We start from the raw sequence: 19,242 nt of genomic DNA on the forward strand, positions 1-19,242 counted from the left end.
CCCTGGCCACCCCCAGGGAGCAGCCATTGAGCAGGCTGCACATCTTCCTCCTCCATCCTGGGATGGCTCCAGGAGAAGCCAGCTGGTGGGCTGCCTGATTCCCCCCTGCCCTGGGTCAGCTCTGTGGAGCAGCTGCTCACCACCTTATCCCCTTCCTTGAGTTCTACACCTGCTCTCCTGAGCCCCCCACACCTCCCAACCCCTTGATTCCTGCACTCCCACTCTCTCCTCACTCCTGCACTCCCCACACCAACAGCCTCCTATCCTAAGCCCCCCACATCCTCAAGCTCCTGCCCTGACTCGTGCACCCCCTATGTCCTCTGCCCTGACGGACAGAAGCAACATTGCTTCAGTCTTCTAGTATATTATAAAATGATCATTAATTAATGACAAAATAATTAATGTTGGTCCTGTGTCAGAGAAGAAGATGCAGGGAGTCTACTCCATCTCTGGATAAAAGCTGGACAGATGGCATCCCTTGCAGTTCAGTGAGTGCAAAAATTGCACACAATTCATGTCTCACACAGATTATCTTTTTCTCAGCAGAAAATACATTCTGCATGAAATGTGCTGCAATTAAGCCTTTTCCCACCAGAGGGCTTCTGTGGCACCAGAACAGAGAGTAGCTCCAGCTGTGGAAAGGGAAGAAAAAGACTATTTCTCACACCCAAAGGGCTAGATCAGGAGGCACATGATATAGGGAGACGGACAGCATGGGACACATAGAGGGGGTCACAGACTGGGGTTCAGAAGGGCTAGTGGAAGGAGACAGACTGGGATAGAGGTCTGTGGTGGTGCAGGAACACACAGGGACCAGGTGGGCCTGACTGAATAAGTGAGGCTATATGGACCAGTCAGAGTCTGCATGGGATAGATAGGCTCTAGGGATGTTAAATATTGGTTAACTGAATAATCGAGTAACCTCATGAAATTTTATCAGTCGACTAGTCTATAGTCCCTGAGGGTTGGGACCAGTAGACAGTATATCAGAGGCAGCAGTGTGGGGTTCCAGGCAGGAGCTGGTCTGCAAGGGGAGACAGTTTAAAAACCAGCTCCCCTTATGGACCGGCTGCCTGTCACCCTGTGCTGCTGCCTCTGAGAAGGTGGCAGCAGTCCCTGTCCGGGGGAGGGCATCTGAGCTCCCAGTCTCAGCATGAGCCAGGACTGAGCTGGGCTGCCTGCCCTCCCAGCTCCTAATACATAAATGCAGAGCTGCAGCCGGGGTAGGTCCTGAACCCACCGCAAGCCAGGACTGAGCCAGGCTACTGGCCAGCCTACTAAAAAATTTACTGGCAAGGAGAGGGGGAGAGAGGAATGTGTGTAGTCTATAGCATTAAGCTATAAGCTTTTGCTTATCTGTTAATGGGTTAATCAACTACACTATTACATCCCTAATAGGCTCCCTAACAATCCCTCACCAAACCACCCCCCTCTCTCCACACACACTGTTCCATACTTCTCCCATCCACACCTAACAATCCTGCAAGTTCACACTCAGGCTTCTTCCCCCTTCCTCAGCTCCTTTGTTACCCCCTGACTCTCCCAAGCCTTTTCACTGCCTCTGAGGGGTACAGGAAATATATTTCTATACTGTAATTTAAATAAATTATCACTCAAAGTTCTGTATTAATATGACTAGTAAGTAATCTACTTGTCAAAAACATTTTCCTGAATCTTTTGTTGTCTGTATAGTTACAGACATACTTGCTGATAGCTATTTTGAAATAAATTACCCAAATAATTGATACTGCTGTGATTATATTGTGTTATTTTGACAAATAAAATAGATAGGATTTTAAAATAATGTGTACAGAATTTTTATTTTTTTGGCACAGAATCTCCCCAGGAGTAACAGAGCCAGTAAAGATGCCATTGCTAGCCTTTCAAAAATGGAGGGAATGTGGTAGAAAGAATGGCCCTGTCCCTTCCATGCCCCTGGGTGGATGTACAAGGGTGAAACAATTGCATTTTCTTCAAGGGTGACAGAGCTTAACCTGCTTTTCCCCCAAACTCCCTCAAGGAATGTTCCAATAAGTCCCAAACATTCCTCCTTTGGGCTCTTTGCCTCTTGGAGGTCTTCCAATGTTTGTAACTCCTGAGGGTTCATCCTGCTGTGCCAATGACTACCTTGCTGCTAAGCAATTTAGATAGAGAGATGCAGGGGTCTTGTTGCCAGAGTAGGGTGGGATCTGAGGCTACTGCTGCTGGGAAGCCAAAGCAACTATTGGGTAGGCATATGACCATTATAAATGATGGACTGAGTGCTGACAATGTGCTGCATGACACAACCATATAGAAACACAAGGTAACATTTTCAAAGACACTGACATTAGGAGTCTCTGTTCCATTTTAAAAAATGACTAGTCACCTAGAAGCAAGTGAGTAATAGACAGGGCAATGCCAGAGTGGATAACAAACAAGGCAATGCCAACTTGAAACCTAATTGATTTGTAAACGGAATTAAAAGTAGCTTAAAGTACCACACTTGCCATTCAACTTCCCTGTCAATTTTTGTGATTTTACAGTTAGGTTTTCCCCATTTTAAAAATTTTTGTCCTCGCCTTTATCCTTCAGTGACACTTGCCCAAATAATAGGGGAAAGTCATTAACTAAACTGCCATACACAGGGTGCTATCAAATGCTCAGTTTGTTCTAACAACTTATATTCACAATCATTGCGCTGCTTGTGACAATCGCAGATTTAAAAAACAGACAGAAATATGACTCTTTGAGTTGATAGTCTCCCCCCACTACGACTGAAATTTGATCCAAGTGGTGAAGATTAAAACTCCACTTCTCACAACCCACAGCTCCAGAGGGGTTAGACTCAGTCAGATCCCACCTTAGAGGGGCAAGCAAGCAGCAGAGTGACTGAATTGTGAAGCAACTGGCTGGACAGGAAGGGGGGGGGGAGGTGGACAGTCAACAGTCAAAAAGCTGAATCATAAATAAAACGGCGGTTATATCTAACAAAGTGAATCATTTCATTGTCCTGCCTCTTCTTTTTAGTTACTGTTTTGCCGCTGTCTGGGAGGTTATTCGCCACCCATTTAAAGGCCAGTGCCCTGCATGCACAGACATGCAAATTGGGGCTGGGGCTGCAAGAGCCCACCTCCCACCAGGCTCCTGGCTTCCCATCAGCTGGCTGGCTGGGAACACCTTTCTCTTCCTCGGGAAATTCCGCAGATGGTCTCCCCGGCGCCGCTCCTGCCTCTTCCCAAAGGCACGGGCATTCCCACTTCAACACGTAGCTGCGATGTGTGACTGCAAGTGACACATACGCACAGAGCTCCCCTCCAACACAAACCCCGCCACTTGCGCCCTCCCTCTGTTCCCTCCTCCACCCCTCCCCCCCCCCCCGCCGGATCCCCGTCTCGCCCCGCGACTCCTCCTCCACCACCCCCGCCCGCCTAGCTGGGAGCCGCCGGGAGCTCGGCAGTCTGGCAGAGCGGCCCCAGGGCGCAGCGCCCCGGCCGCCAGGGGAAGGAGAGGTGGCACCAGCGCCGCGCAAAGCGCTCGCTCCGCCCGGGGATCTCGCCCAGCAGCCGGCAGCGGAGAGGGGCAGGCGCCGTGCGCGGCGGGGATTCCCGGGCAGCGGGGCTCTCCGGGCACTTGGCTGGCAGGGGAAAACTTACCGACTCGCTTTCCTCTTGCGGCAGGGAGGTGAGGAGGGGGCTGGGAGCGGGGAGTCTCGCCTGCTCCTGGCCCTGCCGGGGGGCGCGCTCTCCTTGTGCTTAGCCCAGGGCGGGGCCGGGAGGGAGCCTGACCCTGCCCCGGGGTCCTCAGTGGTCCCGGCTCCCTCTAAGCGTTGGCACAGCCCTTGAGAGAGGGACCCTCCCTCTGCTAAGGGCGCCCCTGCCCCGCTGAGTCCCCTCGGCTCGGAGCCCGCAGCTCTCCGCGGGCGGGCGCACTCTGCCGGCTGGGGCGGGGGCAGGGGAGGCGTGAAACTTTGCTGCGGGTTGCGCCGCGCCCGCGGGGACGCCGCTGTGCGAGACACCGGCTGGCCTGTGGGCTGCGTTTGCCGGGAGCCCCCGCGGGGGTGGGGCGCCGCCGCGAGCTGAAAACTTTCCCGCTTGTCTCTCCCGCTCTGCAGCTGGCGGAGGCGTCCCGGCTGCAGCAGCGCCCCGGGGCCATGGTGTCGCCTGGCTGCCCGGGGATGAGCAGGGGGCAGCAGCCTCTGGCCGGCCGTGCAGTGGCCCTGGGGCCAGCGCCAGCAGCTCCCGCGCGGCGAGCCGCCCCCCTCGGCCAGGAGTAAGGGTCCGGCAGCCGCCCCCCCGCCCCACCCGCATGGCCCTCGCTGCCCGAGTCGCTCTGCGGAGGACGCTGCTGGGAAAGGGCCAGCGCATCAGCTGCCCGGCCACCCACTGAGCCGCCCCCGCCTGTCGGAAGAGGGCCGATGTCCCGCCGCGCAGCCTCCGATTGAGGACGGAGAAGCCCCTGGGGCGGCTGAGACCTCGCGCACTCGCTGCAGGTACGGGGGTGGGGTCTTCGCGCCAATCCTAAACCTCCCTCCTCCCCCTGCCCCGGCCCCAGAGCTGTTCGCACGCCCCACCCTCCCCAGTCCTACAGAAGTGACTCGGGGAGGGTAACTTACCATAGCTCTCGAGGCAGGCAGAGCAACGCAGCTCCTTGTCTGGCGACCTGTGAAACTAGAAAGCTAGGCAGAGGGACAGCTCTGCGCCCCACTGCACTGACCCGGGCCGGGAGAGGGGGCATGATGGGAAAACTGAAATATAACTCTCTCCGCCTCCTAACTAGGTCCTTTGGCATGCCGGAGGCTGCTAGTCTCGTTGCAGCTGCTCCACGCACTTTTGTTGTGGTCTCTCAAGTCTGAAATACTTCCCAGGCTGCGATCGGCTCCTTGCAAGGCGTCGCTAGTGAGGAGTGGAAGGAAAACGATTGTGCTTTCCCCAAGTCTCATTTGCCTGCGCGTGTTTTTTTATATAGATCTTCGATTTGTGTTTAGCTTTATGTTTGCTTTGACAGAAATGGTGCTGTCCTGATTATTGGTGAGACACCAGTGAAAACTACCAAGGGGACTGTACTGTTACCTCACAACGATACATAACTCACCACTCAATCATTCATCAAGTGGACAGAAGCTTATTAGTAACAGTATGCTCCTAAAGGAGAGGACAGCTGCAGTTTAGAGGGTTAGTAAACACTTTACATTTCTTCCTAGGCACAATAACTAACAATAGTTATATAGATTTCAAGCCATATGTTGTTCTGCAGAATTGAAAACAACTTATCTAGCCAGTCTTTTAGGTTTAAATAAGTTATTTTTTTCATTAATCTAGTATCACGCAATGTGTTAGTGATGCAGAATTATTCTATATTCATTTAAGTTTTTGGGAAAGTATATTTTATTCAATAGTTAAATATACAAAATAAGCGTCTTTACTACATGAAGAAGGGATATTTCCCGTAGTTTGTTCTTTTGGTATAACACCAGTAGCTAAACAACCAGTTGCAACATGAGATAGGCATGTATTTTATTGCTGTGCTCCTAAAGGATGAGGACTATGTGGTTCAATACAATTCTATCATTATAGGTTTTCTATTTTGTGATTTTCCTTAATTCTAGATTGATACAGAAGTGATTGTTCTCTTATTTTGCTGTAAATAAAAGGCACTCCTATACAGTGATGGGAGCCATGTAAATACCTAAAAAGGAAAAAAAAATCAAATGTCCTTTTTGTTTCTGAAATACTCTGTACAAAATGTAGAAACATTAAAAGCACCAAATTATGTTTTCATTCTAGAGACTCTAGCTGAATAATTTGGAAATACTGCTATACTGCTTTAAGTTTGGAACGTTTTAGTATATTCTGTTGCCAGTAGCATTTACTTGTAGCAAAATACTTTGAATATAATTATGGGACAATTATTCTTTTGTTTTGACCAGAAAACAGCACTCCATGTGGTTTAGATAGATTTAGCTGCCTTAGATTTGGAAAATAAAATCACATTATTAAAACCATATAATGATTTATATGTTGGCATAGAAACATATTTTACTTGTTGCTCTTTTGTTGGCGCCAATGTGATCCATGTGAAAGTGCAGTATTGCTAAAGGGATACTGACTCACAGAGTTTAGTATAGTAAGATTGATTGACTAATAAAAGTAAGCTACTACCCATTATAATTTTGTCAGAAACCAACGGTTATTTTATTTTCACTGAAAGCTCCATAATCAGATTAAAAGAATAAGGCATTAAGGTTTCAATCCTGCAAGGAGCTCAGCAATCCAGCCTTGATCCAGCAAAGCACCTAACCATGGACTAACCCTGTACTGACCTATAGATACATAAGTACTGTAGTCTTCCAGGTTCATTCCTTAATGCTGGCCTATAGTGGGGGTTATTATATTTACATATGCTTGTAGTCTCATTGATTTTAGTGTAACTAACTACTCGTTTTAGTGGTTTGGCTCGTGGCCAGAATTCCCAGTGCCTTGCAGGATCAAATCCTAATTCACTGAACCCTATTTTCATTTACCTGAACTTAATATGACCGAAATACCTATTGCATACCATATAAACCAGAATGTATGAGTAAAATGCTCTTGGTTAATTCATTTGTCTCATAGTAGAAAAAGGAGAAAAACAGAAAATCAATAATTAGTTTAGGGCAAAGATTATACTAATTTATGGTACAACTAAAGAAGACAGCTAATAACTGTAGCTTATTCATTTGGACACAAAATCTGAAATTTTTCACTTGGGCAAAATTCTCATTGAAATTGTATAATCCAGATGAAAGTGTGATACAAAAAGGGAGACTCAAAGGTTACTGTCAGGAAGAGTTTGCCAAAATCAGTTTATTTTTTATACAGGAAGGAGTCAATAGGAATTTTCCTAGAGAACTTGGCTGAAATAAGAGCCTGATGTAATTGTTTGTAGTAATATTTTGGTAACATATATGTGGTTTTCAACCTTCTGGTGTATTTTGTAAGCAGTGCAATTATTCTGTTCAGTAAGGGTTTGAACCTGCCCTACTAAGGACTTGATCCTGCCATACCAGGAGTCTTGCCATTAACAGCAGTGGGAGCAGAAACAGATCCTAGGTTGAATACATCTCTAGTCTCCCTTGTTAAGATTGCTATTTTTGGTCTTTTTTAAAACAAACAAGCGAACAACATAAAGAAAGAATAAATAACTGAGCTAACCAGAAAAAAGCATTGATTAATCACCTAACCAATGTTTACACATTTTAAAGTAACTGTATACTTCTGTTATACCAGGCCCTAATAAGGATCGGAGTGCTGTTGTGCTAGGTGATGTACAAACACATACAAAAGCATGCCCCTTACCATAAAGAGTTGATAATCTAAGGCCCTGATCTTGAAATAAGATCTGTGTGTGTGAACTTGTGTTGACATGCAGCGAATTTGGATATATGGGATATAAAAGAATGGTAGAAATTCAGTATCTCTATTATTTTATACAGCTCTATTTTTTGTCAGCCACGATGTATCATTAATTGCATAACTGACTCTTAAATAGGGCTGTCAATTGATGTGAGTTAACGCCTGTGATTAAAGCAGGGCAGGATTAATGCATTAATTTTTTTAGCATATTAATTGCAGGCGTTAATGCTGCGCTGCCCCTTTGAGGTGCCTCTCCGGCACCTGAAAGGGGCAGCACTTTAGGAGCCTGGGATCAGCTGGAGTGCTTCAATGCCCCTTTGATGCGCCAGAGCAGCACTTCACAGGGGGAGCACAACACAGAGCTGGAGATCAGCTGGACACTCCAGCTGATCCCACGCTCCTAGTGCACTGCCCCTTTGAGGAACCAGGGTGGGATTTCCAAGGGGTAGCGCAACATGGATCAGCTGGAGTGCTTCAAAGTGGGAGTGGGATCAGCTGGAGTGCTTTAAAGGGGCAGTGCTTCAGGGAGCCCAGAGTCAGCTGGGAACTCTAGCTGATCCCAGGCTCCTAATGATCCCGGTCTTCCGTAGCGCTGCCTCTTTGAAATGCCGCCTCAGCGTTTCAAAGGGGCAGTGCACGTGATTAATCACACGATTAATCACAATTACATTTTTTAATCGCTTGACAGACTTACTAATAAGAGTTAAAATTCAAAAAACATCAGTCAGAAATCTGCATATTTCTGAAAGAATAGTGTGCATTTTTTAAAACAAAACACTATACTTTTAAGTTATCATCTGGGTTGGTGGTACATACAATGTGTGCATTCTTTAAAACAATCAGAAATGTAACTACTGTCTGAATTTCCTTTTTTATTGAGTACTTTATAGGTCTGATACCTCTCTGAAAAATAAGAAAATATTCAAGAGAAAATTTCAGCTGTTCATTAAAGATCAGCCTCCCTGCCCCGTATGCACCTCCCCCACAACACTTAGTCCCCCTGCTCACCCTCTTTACCCCCCCCAACTCTGACTTCTGCACCCCTCTTCCTTTGCCGCCTACCCTAAGTCACTTCTAAGGACCCAAACAACGTCAAGTAAATACGCTAGTTTACCATAAATGAAATCAATTTGTTTTAACTGAATATTATCATAGGATCAGCGTCTCTTGCTTTGAATCTAAACCTCTTGGTTTTGCCTAAATGCTTACTTTTCATAAAGGTCTTAGTTTAACTTAGATATACATCTAGGCCGTGTCCAGACTCAGGGGTTTTTTCGGGAAAAGTAGCCTTTTCCCGAAAAAACTTCCCCTGCGTCCAGACTCAAGCCGCGTTCTTTCGAAATTATTTCGAAAGAACGCGGCTTTTCTTTCGATGGCGGTAAACCTCGTTTCACGAGGAAGAAAGCCTTCTTTCGAAAGTTCCTCTTTCGAAAGAAGGCGTTCTTCAATGTAAAGAGGCCGTCTTCGAAAGAGAGCATCCAGACTCGCTGGGTGCTCTCTTTCGAAAAAGCGGATTTTTCTTTCGAAAGAAGCCTGCAGTCTAGACATAGCCCTAGTAACAGGAGATGACTACCTTGTAAAAAGAACTACAGGCAGCCTTCAATTCTGCATTGAAAGTAGATACAACTGCCAGAGAGAGAAAATCATGCACAGAACAGTGATTCTGATTTACAGTGTTATGCCTTTACTCAGCAGTAGTGTTGGGAAGATTCGATATTTTGTTGCAAATAGTGCAGTTCTGTATAGAGTATTCTGTAATAATATAATTCTGTACAGAGAAAAGAAGAATTTTTTCCTAAATCCTCTTTTGTTCCCCACTGCTCTGCCTTAGGGAAAGAGATTAATATTCTCTCAGTATCCATGCTCCCACTGGCAGTGGAATATGCCAGAAAAGAGCAGAATTAGGTGTTTCAGCAGCGGTCTAGTCAAAACAAATCCCGCTTTCCTGAAGCTGGATCCCTGGGGAGAAAGTACAGCTGCACTAAGACTGCCTGATGTAGTAAAGGATCTGATACAAACCCAACAGAATGGAATTGTAGAAAGTAAAGCAAAAAATTTGGGGGGAGAGGGGAGAATCTCTCTCTAAATCTCATGAGGCCTTTGCAATGAGTGGTATTTCAGGCTCCATATGTACATTTCCATATATATTTTATTAGTATTATCCACTAGCTGGAGTTACCTGGCGTTGTTCGGGAACCGGAGGAACAAAATGTAGATAAACAGTAGTCCATTATCTTTTTTTGAATGGTAGAAAAGTTGCACTGATTTCTATAGGAATTAAAATATAGGTCTGCATCATCCCCAGGATGGGGGGTGTACAACCCCAGGTGGAGGGGAGCTTACATGCAGTAGGGGTGCCCCAGCTCGAACCCGGGGCTGCAGATGCCATGGGGGGAAGGGCGGGTGCCCAAGCTGTTGTGCGTGTGGGGATCGGGGCACTGCGTGGGGCGGGGGGGAAGAGGGTTGCTTATGTAACATCGCAGGCGGGAGGGGGCGAGATCCGGATGGTGCTGGGGGCCGCAGGCAGCGGGCATGGGACCTAGGTGGGCGAGGCGGTCCCTGCAGCGCAGCGTGGCCAGGTTACTTTTGGGGGAGACTAGAGGTTGGCCGATAGCCAAGGAGGGTGCCATGACCATATGGACTGAGAGAAGGAGGAACGGGGGCATCCCTCCTTGGCTGCCAGCCGACCTCTAGTCTCCCCTGGGACGAGCTACACTCGGTTGTCCCCAAGGCGTCTCAATTGTCAGTTGTCCACTCTCAGCCCCTCCGAAAGGGGAGGCAGAGGTAGGAGGGCCCAGGCCTGCCCTCTCTCATGGCCCCAGCCCAGGGCCCTAAGGACAGACTCCGTCTGGACTCTGTCCGACTGGTGGGGTATTCGCCATATCACCAGTCTGCCAGCACTCCTAAAGAGCCCCGCCCTGGGCTGCTTCCTGCCTCCGCTCCTCCTTTCACGTCCTCTGCCCCCATGCTCTGCTCTCTGCTCCACTCCCCGTCTCTCTCCTGCCTTCTCTGACCTCCTCCGTCTCCCGTCCCCCTCCTCTCTCCTCCGCTCTCACCCTTCACTCCTCCGCTCTCTGCCGTCTTCTAGCTCTCTCCTCTGTTCTCCCCTCTCCCTCCGTTACCCTCCTCCGTCTCCTCTGCCTTCTTCCACTCTCCTCTACTCCCCTTTTCAGTGCGGCGCTCTCTTGTGCCGGCGCCTCTCCCCCTTACGTCAGGGATGCACGCACACTCTGGCCCTGCCCTACGCCCGTGTGCAGCCCTGCCCCCGCTTCTGGCTCCTGTCCCAAGACTCGGCCCCCCTGTATGCTGCTCGGCTGAGCAGCCACACAGGAGCAAGCGGTGCAGACCACTGTCAGAACGCTGCGCTCCCCGTGCAGCAGGGGGGTCGGTGCTGTTGGAGAGCAGGGTGGCCCCGCCCCATCACAGCTCGCCAGCTGGTAATATGTGTTCACCGCGGGTGAGCGTATTTGTTGAGCCCTGGCTATAACTACTCAAGAGAGAGATCTTAGAGTCCTTGTGGATAGTTCTCTGAAAACATCCACTCAATATGCAGCAGCAGTCAAAAAAGCAAACCAAATGTTAGGAATCATTAAAAAAGGGAATAGAGAATAAGACAGATAATATCTAATTACCCTTATATACATTAATGGTACGCCCACATCTTGAATACTGTGTACAGATGTGGTCGCCTCATCTAAAAAAAGATATATTGGCATTGGAAAAAGGTTCAGAAAAGGGCAACAAAAATGATTAGGGATTTGGAACGTGCCCCATATGAAGGGCAATTAAAAAGACTGGGACTTTTCAGCTTAATAAAGAGGAGACTAAGGGGAGATATGATAGAGGTCTATAAAATCATGACTGGTGTGGAAAAAGTGAATAAAGAAAAGTTATTTACTTGTTCCCATAATGTAAGAACTTGGGTCACTAAATGAAATTAATAGGTAGCAGGTTTAAAACAAACGAAAGGAAGTTTTTCTTCACACAGCGCACAGTCAACCTGTGGAACTGCTTATCAGAGGAGGTTATGAAGACTGGGACTTTACAGGGTTCAAGAAGAACTAGATAAATACATGGAGGTTAGGTCCATCAATAGTTGTTAGCCTGGATAGGTAGGCATGGTGTCCTGAGCTCTGTCAGAGTTTGGAAATGAATGATGTGAGAAAGATTGCTTGAAGATTCCCTGTTCTGTTTACTCTTTCTGGGGCATCTGGCATTAGCCGCTGTTGGAAGACAGGATACTGGGCTAGATGGACCTTTGGACAGACCCAGTACATTCTTATGTTCTCCCCATCCAGTGACTGCTGTATATAGAGGAAAACAACTTCATAGTGCCACCAGTTAATGTACTTCCTTTTTTAGTTCAGACGGCAAAAGTGTGTTTTTGGTGCTGAAGGGCTCAGGTTAAAACACCACAGAAAACTCAGGTTTATTGTGTGTATATATGTTTATAACTAAAATATGAAACCAGAATGGGGCTTTCAGAACTTTTACAATGGTATCTGTTTGGATTCCTTCTACAATAGGAAGGAATTCAGGGAGCCATTTAATTAATTTTTATAACCCACGTTTTCAGATGTTTAAAACATTACAAAACAGATTAATTAGGTGGCCTTTTATGAAAACTTCACTTATTTTATGTTTAGTGTAATATCATTGTCTCAAGGACGTGATTTCCCTCACACATACCCCGCCATTATGATCCTCAGTATTTCCATATGTATATCTTTGCTGTCTGTGAGTAGTAGACTGTTATTGGAGAACAAACTGATATCCAGTTAATGATATCACATAACATTTACCAAATGTTCAAATAAAATATATATAGGAGGATGATTGGTCATTCTTTCTAATAGCCTGTGTTTAAATTTATCTGCTTGACCTGCATTGTGGATCTTTACAACTCCTACACTAAATAGTTCATCTTGTCCAAAGGTATTACATGCTAAAACACATGGTCAGTATGACCAAAAGTTGAATATTGTCATGAGTGGAATGAATGTCCAATTATTCTAATTTAATCCCATATTTAAAATTCATCCTTGATTCGTTAAAGCTCAAAGCCTTAGGAACTACAGTATAGATCAGTGTCTCTCAAACTTTTTACAATCAGGTCCCACTTTATAAAAAAAGAGCTCAGGCTCACCTTCCCATCTGTTTGGTAAATCAATATATTCATATATGATGGCAATTAATGTAGTGCCAGACTACTAAAGTATATTTACAATAGCAATGGCTTTCTCCTTCACATGTTTCAGTAATATGGATGAGCTTCTTTCTGTGCATCTAACCAAACCCATCTGTGGACAGATTTACTTATATGGTAGAGGGACCCACAACTCCCAGGAGAATAGGGATTCAAGGGGGAATGTAGTTAGCGACCTGAAGTATAACAGGAAACAGGCTCACTGGACACAATGAGGGGATATTCAAAGAATAACAAGCACTGAAGGAACACCTAATCTTCCCAGCTTGTCTTCTCTCTCCCCGTCCCCTGCTGTATTCAGTCCTTGCAGTCCTCAGTTTGTTCCTTTCTTTTTTTTCTGTCATCAAGACCCTGAAGCTGCTAGTTGCTTCCACATCCTCTTTCTACCATAGCGCCACTCTGTCTGGACAACACTAGGGCTGTGTCCAGACTCAGGGGTTCTTTCGAAAAAAGTAGCCTTTTTTCGAAAAAACATCACCTGCGTCTAGACTGCAGCCGCGTTCTTTTGAAATTAAATCGAAAGAATGCGGCTTTTCTTTCAACGGCGGTAAACCTCATTTCACGAGGAAGAACACCTTTTTTTGAAAGTGCTCTTTCGAAAAAAGGCGTTCTTGAATACCAACAGGGCTTTTTAGAAAGAGAGCATCCAGACTCACTCGCTGCTTTCTTTCGAAAAAGCGGCTTGCTTTCTCGAAAGTACTGCTTGCAGTCTAGACGCTCTTTTTCGAAAGAGGCTTGCAGTCTAGACATAGCCTAGGGGACGTATTGGGAGTGGAGAAGAAAGATTTTCTGCCTTCAGTACTAAGAACACAGTGCTGCCCCTACCCCAGGCTAGGGTGGTCAAGTGCTTGGTTTTCAACAAGTCTGGTTGAAAAAGGTTCTGACCATGTCTGGATAGCTCTGCTGACCAAACACCAAAGTCTAGTTACTGCAGGAGAGGAGGGTGCAGAAGCACTGACTCATCACCTGTGCTAGCGCCTACTCAATCAGGGCCACCTGCTACCTGATCCTGGGAGTCAGGCTGGTGCAGGAGTGGAAAGGAAGGGGAGAGCAAGCAAGGGAGAGATGAGGAATGAAGAGGGATAGGGGCAGGGTCACAGGGGGAAGAGGTGGGGGAGGTTTATACACTCCTGATGGAGTGTCTAGTTTTTAAATACTGTATTATAAAGTTGGCATCCCTAACCTAGCTGGATAGGAATACTTCAGCTTCTGAAGCTGTGAGGGATACATGAAAAAAGGTTTTAGTAAGAGCTTGAAAAAAGCACACAGGAAATCTAAAAGAATCCCAGGCATTAATTTGCATTTTGTTATTGTCAAGACTGTGCATGAAAAGACAAAAGTTTCAAGCCCCATCAAGACATATCTAGGCCCTACTAGGGGAGTAAAAGTGATGTGACAGGACCAAGAGTTAGAGAAAGCCAGGTATAGATAGCTAGCTATATTTCCCTTAATAGTGTCTATAAAACAAGTCTCATTTTATTTCTATGTAAAGAGGCTTGGAAGTAATAGTGCAAATGTGCATGCTATTTTCATTGTTTTCTATTCCTCTAAAGCTAAGGCTGTAGAAGAATTTAGAAGAACTCCTTTTTATCCTGCAGCTGAAATGATTGTATTTAAATCACTATTGTTTTCTTTTAAATTACACAAGTGTTTATCATGGTGGACATATTTAGAGCATTAGCTCTTGTCCCATTTGAGTATGACTCGTGCTACTAAGTCACTTAGACACTTAGGCTACATCTACACTACGGGTTTTGCCAGAAGAGGCATTGCAAATGAAACAGTGATTAGCATTTTCTCATACTTCATTTGCATAATCTCTTCCAATCTGTTTTTCGGCACGAGGTTTTTGCACAAAAACATGCAGTGTGGATGTTTCCTTTTTGCACAGAAACCCCTTTTTGCGCAAGATCCTTATGCCTCTCTTGCGGCAGAACCTGGAGTGTTGACGTAGCCTAATTACGGGATATTAGAAACACAAGATAGGTGAGGTAATGTCTTTTATTGGACTAACTTCTGGTCGTGAAAGAGACAAGTTTCAAGTAGGAATGTAAAAGAATATTACCCGTATAACCAATCAAAATTCTTTTGGTTACATGGTTAACCATGGGGCTGCTGGCTGCCAGCCCTGCGACATGCCGCAGCCGGGGGCTGTTCCAGTTGCTCCTTATGGGGTGAGCGGGTGAGCTGGAGTGCCCACCACCCATGGCATGGTGCAGTGGTCCCAGCCAGGCTGGAGCAACTCCCCCTCCCGCCCCTGCCTGTGACGTGGTGCAGTGGGCCCAGCTGGGCTGGAGCAGCCCCTCCCCCCCGAAAAAAATATTACTTTACTAGTTAAGGCAATAGACCTTAAATCCAATGTCTTTCTTTAGACCATGATTTTGGCAAAGCATCCTAATGGTTCCAGGAGGCCTCAGAAGAGGTGAGGGAAGCATTGGAATTCTGGCTTCTTGTAGGACCTGTGTTTGGACAGTGAATGATTTCGGGTGATCCAAGATGGGAAAAGATGAAGGGAAATGCAAAAATGTATAGAAGTATGAGTGGAGGGAGGGAGTGGCTGTGGGGGTAAGTGTAGTTGGATGAGTAGTTAAGAGAGATATTAATTGAGCTATTTGGCTAGCAGAAGGAACAAACAGGCTATACATTAAGGCAATGGCTATACATTAAGATATGCACACCTATCGTGGTACACAGAGGTGTTTCAGAGTACATCCACTCATCTAGATATTTGCCTAGTTTTACAACAAGGTGAACAAAAAACTCCAGTGACATCAGTACAAACTAAAACATCACAGACATCATGTTTATACTTTTGTATGTACCATTCAGTGAAATGTGAGCACAATATTTATATTTCAATTGATTAGATAATTATATGGCAAAATGAGAAAATAAGCAATATTTCAGAAATAGTGTGCTGTGACATTTTTCTATTTTTATGTCTGATTTTGTAAGCAAGGAGTTTTTAAGAGAGGTGAAAGAGGGGGAATGCAAATCAAATCAGACTCCTGAAGAGGATGCAATGATCTGGAAAGATTGAGAGCCACTGGATTAAAGGGCAGGGAAGTGGAGGTGGGTGAATATATTTCCGGATGAGAGGGAATGCTATTGAGGGGCAAGTGAAGAGAGTATATCTTAGAGAAAGATGCCAGTGTGTATGCTGAGGCTCTGTTCAGGGAGAAATATGCAGAATTTGGCCACAAATTCCTATTTATTTTTCAAACCATACTGTTGGTTTCCATTCTGTTACTATGTCTGCTTTATTCTCCAAGGATTTCCCCTTCCCCAACCTGTATAGAGTGTGGAATATGACTGTGGTCCTAAGTGCCTTGTTGGAGATAGTTCAGTAGTTGGAGGCTATATTTTATTAGAAAAACATAACTTGCTTCGCAAAATTGCCTGCAAATAACTTGTCTGCAGATACGAATAACTCACAACTAACTTTCCTGACAGGATATTATATTCCACAGTACATGCCTTTTTAGTCTATTATTTGGGTGTTACTATCTTTGCAGCTCAAAAAATGGCACAACCCAGTGTGCCTCTGTGTAACTGCAGCCTTCCAGTTACACCCTGGCTTTCACCAGCCTTGGTTATACTGCTGAGTGACCTCTACACACTCCTTATCCCAGATTTTCCCTGAAACATGTATGTCCTGTACTAGCCAGCCCTCTCTTGGACAATTCAAATATACGTCTTTTTTTCCTGTTTTACGAGTTTATTTTCTTAAATAGAATTACCCAGATACTGCTGTTTAAACACAGTGGATAAACCAATAAAACAAGCTTATTAACTACAAAGAGATAAATTTTAATTGAGTACAAGTAATGAAGCATAGAAGTCAGAAATAGTTACAAGAAAGATAAAAATAAAATGCTTGTTAGTGTGTAACTTAACAAACTCATTAGATTCAAGCAAAGCTCCTCACCACATGCTTCCAACAAGATTACAGATCAAACTCTCAGGTGAGGAACGTTCCCCCAAAGTCTAGTGACTGTTTCCTTTTGTCTTCTCATATTCAGAGAATGCTGGGAGGGGGAGAGAGAGAAGTGGGTTGATTGGGGTTTGCTCCATCTTTTTAAGAGTTTCAGCCCCCCTCTTGCAAAATATTTTCAGTTGGGAACTAGGGGTATGTCTACACTACCCTCCTAATTTGAAATAGGAGGGTAATGTAGGCATACCGCAATTGCAAATGAAGCCCGGGATTTGAATTTCCCAGGCTTCATTTGCATAAGCGGGGCTCCGCCATTTTTAAATCCCCGCTCGTTCGAACCCTGTGCCGCGCGGCTACACGGGGCACGAACTAGGTAGTTCGAACTAGGCTTCCTTGTGGAATGAGGAGTAACGGTAGTTCAAACTAGGAAGCCTAGTTCAAACTACCTAGTTCGTGCCCCGTGTAGCCACGCGGCACGGGGTTCGAACGAGCGGGGCTTTAAAAATGGCGGAGCCCCGCTTATGCAAATGAAGCCCGGGAAATTCAAATCCCGGGCTTCTTTTGCAATTGCGGTATGCCTACATTACCCTCCTATTTCGAATTAGGAGGGTAGTGTAGACATACTCTAGGAGATAGAGTCAGGGTGGAAGGATGTTCCCTTCTTATTACCCCCCCTACATGTTTGAGCTTCCTTTGTTTTCCTTCTTATTTGATGACTTTATTTACTGCTTATATGTAAATTAAGGCACACTTGCACTCCTTTAATCATGGCAGGCTTGTTTGACTGGTTTTATGCCACACTGAGTTTTGAACATGCATGCTGAACATCATACAGAGAAGTTATTATAAGCACTTACAATGCTGCCACACATTTTATCAGGACAATACTGACTTGCAAATTATGAATTGTCAGATGATACCTGGGAAGGTATACTTTGTGCAAAAGTTATTACAACATTGGTTAGATTGTGAAAAGAGGGGATGTACTCCATCACAATGGGTGAGTGAGTTTATTCTAGCTGTTGGTACTGTGGATTTTAACCATTAGTAAGATCAGTGGTTCTCAAACTTTTGGCCTGTGGCCCACCCAGCTCAAAGCAAACCTTTCCACGAACCACCAGCTGCTAAAAGAAACTCGCCATTAATTATATTATTATGCCAGAGCCATTTTGCTAGTGCTGCAGCTAGGGAGAATGGTTTAATTTAATCAGTAAGAAAGGAAATATTAAACAGATTAAGAGCTTTAGCTTTCTTATATTAGTTTACCAAACTTCATTTTAAATAAAGTAAAATATTAATTTATGTCCAACACAAAAGGTTTCACCAATGTCTTTCTTTATGGCAGAGGTGGGGAATTTTTTTTTGTGTCAGGTGCCACTGACCCACAGAAAAAGCAGTTGGGGGAGGGGGGTCACACAAGTGAGAAGCAAAAAACCCCCAAACCCTCCAAAACCACCCAACCTTCATTGATGTGCTCCCTAACTGAGACACCTCACTTCCCAGGTGCTCCAGCCCTATGGGGGAGAGGGGCAGAGAGGACTGAGGTTCAGGGCTTCCCATGGGCCAGATTAACTCTTCTGGAGGTTAGTGGATTTTGTGGACCTCCCTAGGCTCTGGGCTGGGGTCAGAAATGAGTGGTTCAGTGTGCTGGACAGGGCTGACAGTGAGTAGGATAGGGATGGGGGTGCAGGATGTGGGGGGGATGAGGGGGTGCAGTCTGGTTGAGAGGTGGAAATAGGGTGTCTAGCCAGCAGGAGACAGGAGCAAAGGAGGGGGCAGGTGCAGGAGCAGGGTGGGACTTTGGGGTCTCGGCAGGGGGAGTGTTTGAGTGACTGAGGGTCCAGGGGCACACTTATTTGTTTTCACACCCTGCACCACTCCCGGGCACTGTGTCCCAGACATGGCTTCCTACTGGCCAATGGGAGCAATGGGGAAGGCCTCAAGGCAGCACGTCCATGTCCTGCTGTTCCCCCAGTCAGGGGGCAAGGAGGAGAGGAGCAGCAGTGCAGGGAGTTGCTTTTGGCTCCACTTCTTCCCCGCAAGGTGGATCCAGTGGAGAGGCTCAGGACTTTCTCTCCCCCTCACCCCAAGCAGGAAGCCACGCTGGCACTCCAACATTTCAGGGAGGCCATGAGGCTGCAGCAACAGCATGGGCTCCCCGCTGCAGGGGTGGGAAGGAGAGGTTGAGCTCAAGTCATGGACCACCTGCAAGGCGTCCACGGACTACTAGTGGTCCGCGAACCCCAGTTTGAAAATAACTGAGTAAGATCATTGAGGCACGATTATATCTGAGAGCATTCCAACAGAGCATTACATGACATGAAATACAAACTAGTGAAATACAATCTAGAGCTGTTCTAAGGAGGCTGCATAACTGGTTGAATAACTGTTCCCAGTGAATAGTTATCAATGGTTCACAGTCATGCTAGAAGGTCATATCGAGTGGGGTCACACAGGGATTAGTTCTGAGTCCAGTACTGTTCAATATTTTTGTCAGTTTAGATAATGGCTTAGAGAGAGTACACTTATTAAGTTTATAGGTAATACCAAGCAGGAAGGGGTTGCAAGTGCTTTGGAGGATAAGATTATAGTTCAAAATGATGTAGACAAACTAGAGAAACGGTCTGAGACAAATAGGACAAAATTCAACAAGGACAAATGCAAAGTACTCCACTTAGGAAAAAACAGTTTCACGCATACAAAATGAGAAATGACTGTCTAGGAAGGAG

At 45.9% G+C, this 19,242-nt stretch overlaps 2 protein-coding genes across 3 annotated transcripts in view; one reads left to right on the top strand and one right to left on the bottom strand.

The window, feature by feature from the left end:
* SAMD3 (sterile alpha motif domain containing 3) overlaps positions 1 to 4,712 on the bottom strand; it is a 122,640-nt gene extending 117,928 nt beyond the window's left edge. The window contains exon 1 of the mRNA XM_006118591.5: positions 4,595 to 4,712. The gene's annotated coding sequence lies outside the window, so the exon portion shown is untranslated. The remainder of the gene's footprint in view (positions 1 to 4,594) is intronic.
* TMEM200A (transmembrane protein 200A) overlaps positions 3,394 to 19,242 on the top strand; it is a 74,769-nt gene continuing 58,920 nt past the window's right edge. The window contains exons 1-3 of one of the 2 annotated variants that reach the window (XM_089777253.1): positions 3,394 to 3,663; positions 4,094 to 4,471; positions 4,987 to 5,153. The gene's annotated coding sequence lies outside the window, so the exon portion shown is untranslated. The remainder of the gene's footprint in view (positions 3,664 to 4,093; positions 4,472 to 4,986; positions 5,154 to 19,242) is intronic. The other variant, XM_075924153.2, reaches the window with a different exon arrangement.

The sequence above is a fragment of the Pelodiscus sinensis genome, chromosome 3 (genome assembly GCF_052426305.1).
Source record: "Pelodiscus sinensis isolate ZL-2025 chromosome 3, ASM5242630v1, whole genome shotgun sequence".
Classification (NCBI taxonomy): Eukaryota; Metazoa; Chordata; order Testudines; family Trionychidae; genus Pelodiscus; species Pelodiscus sinensis.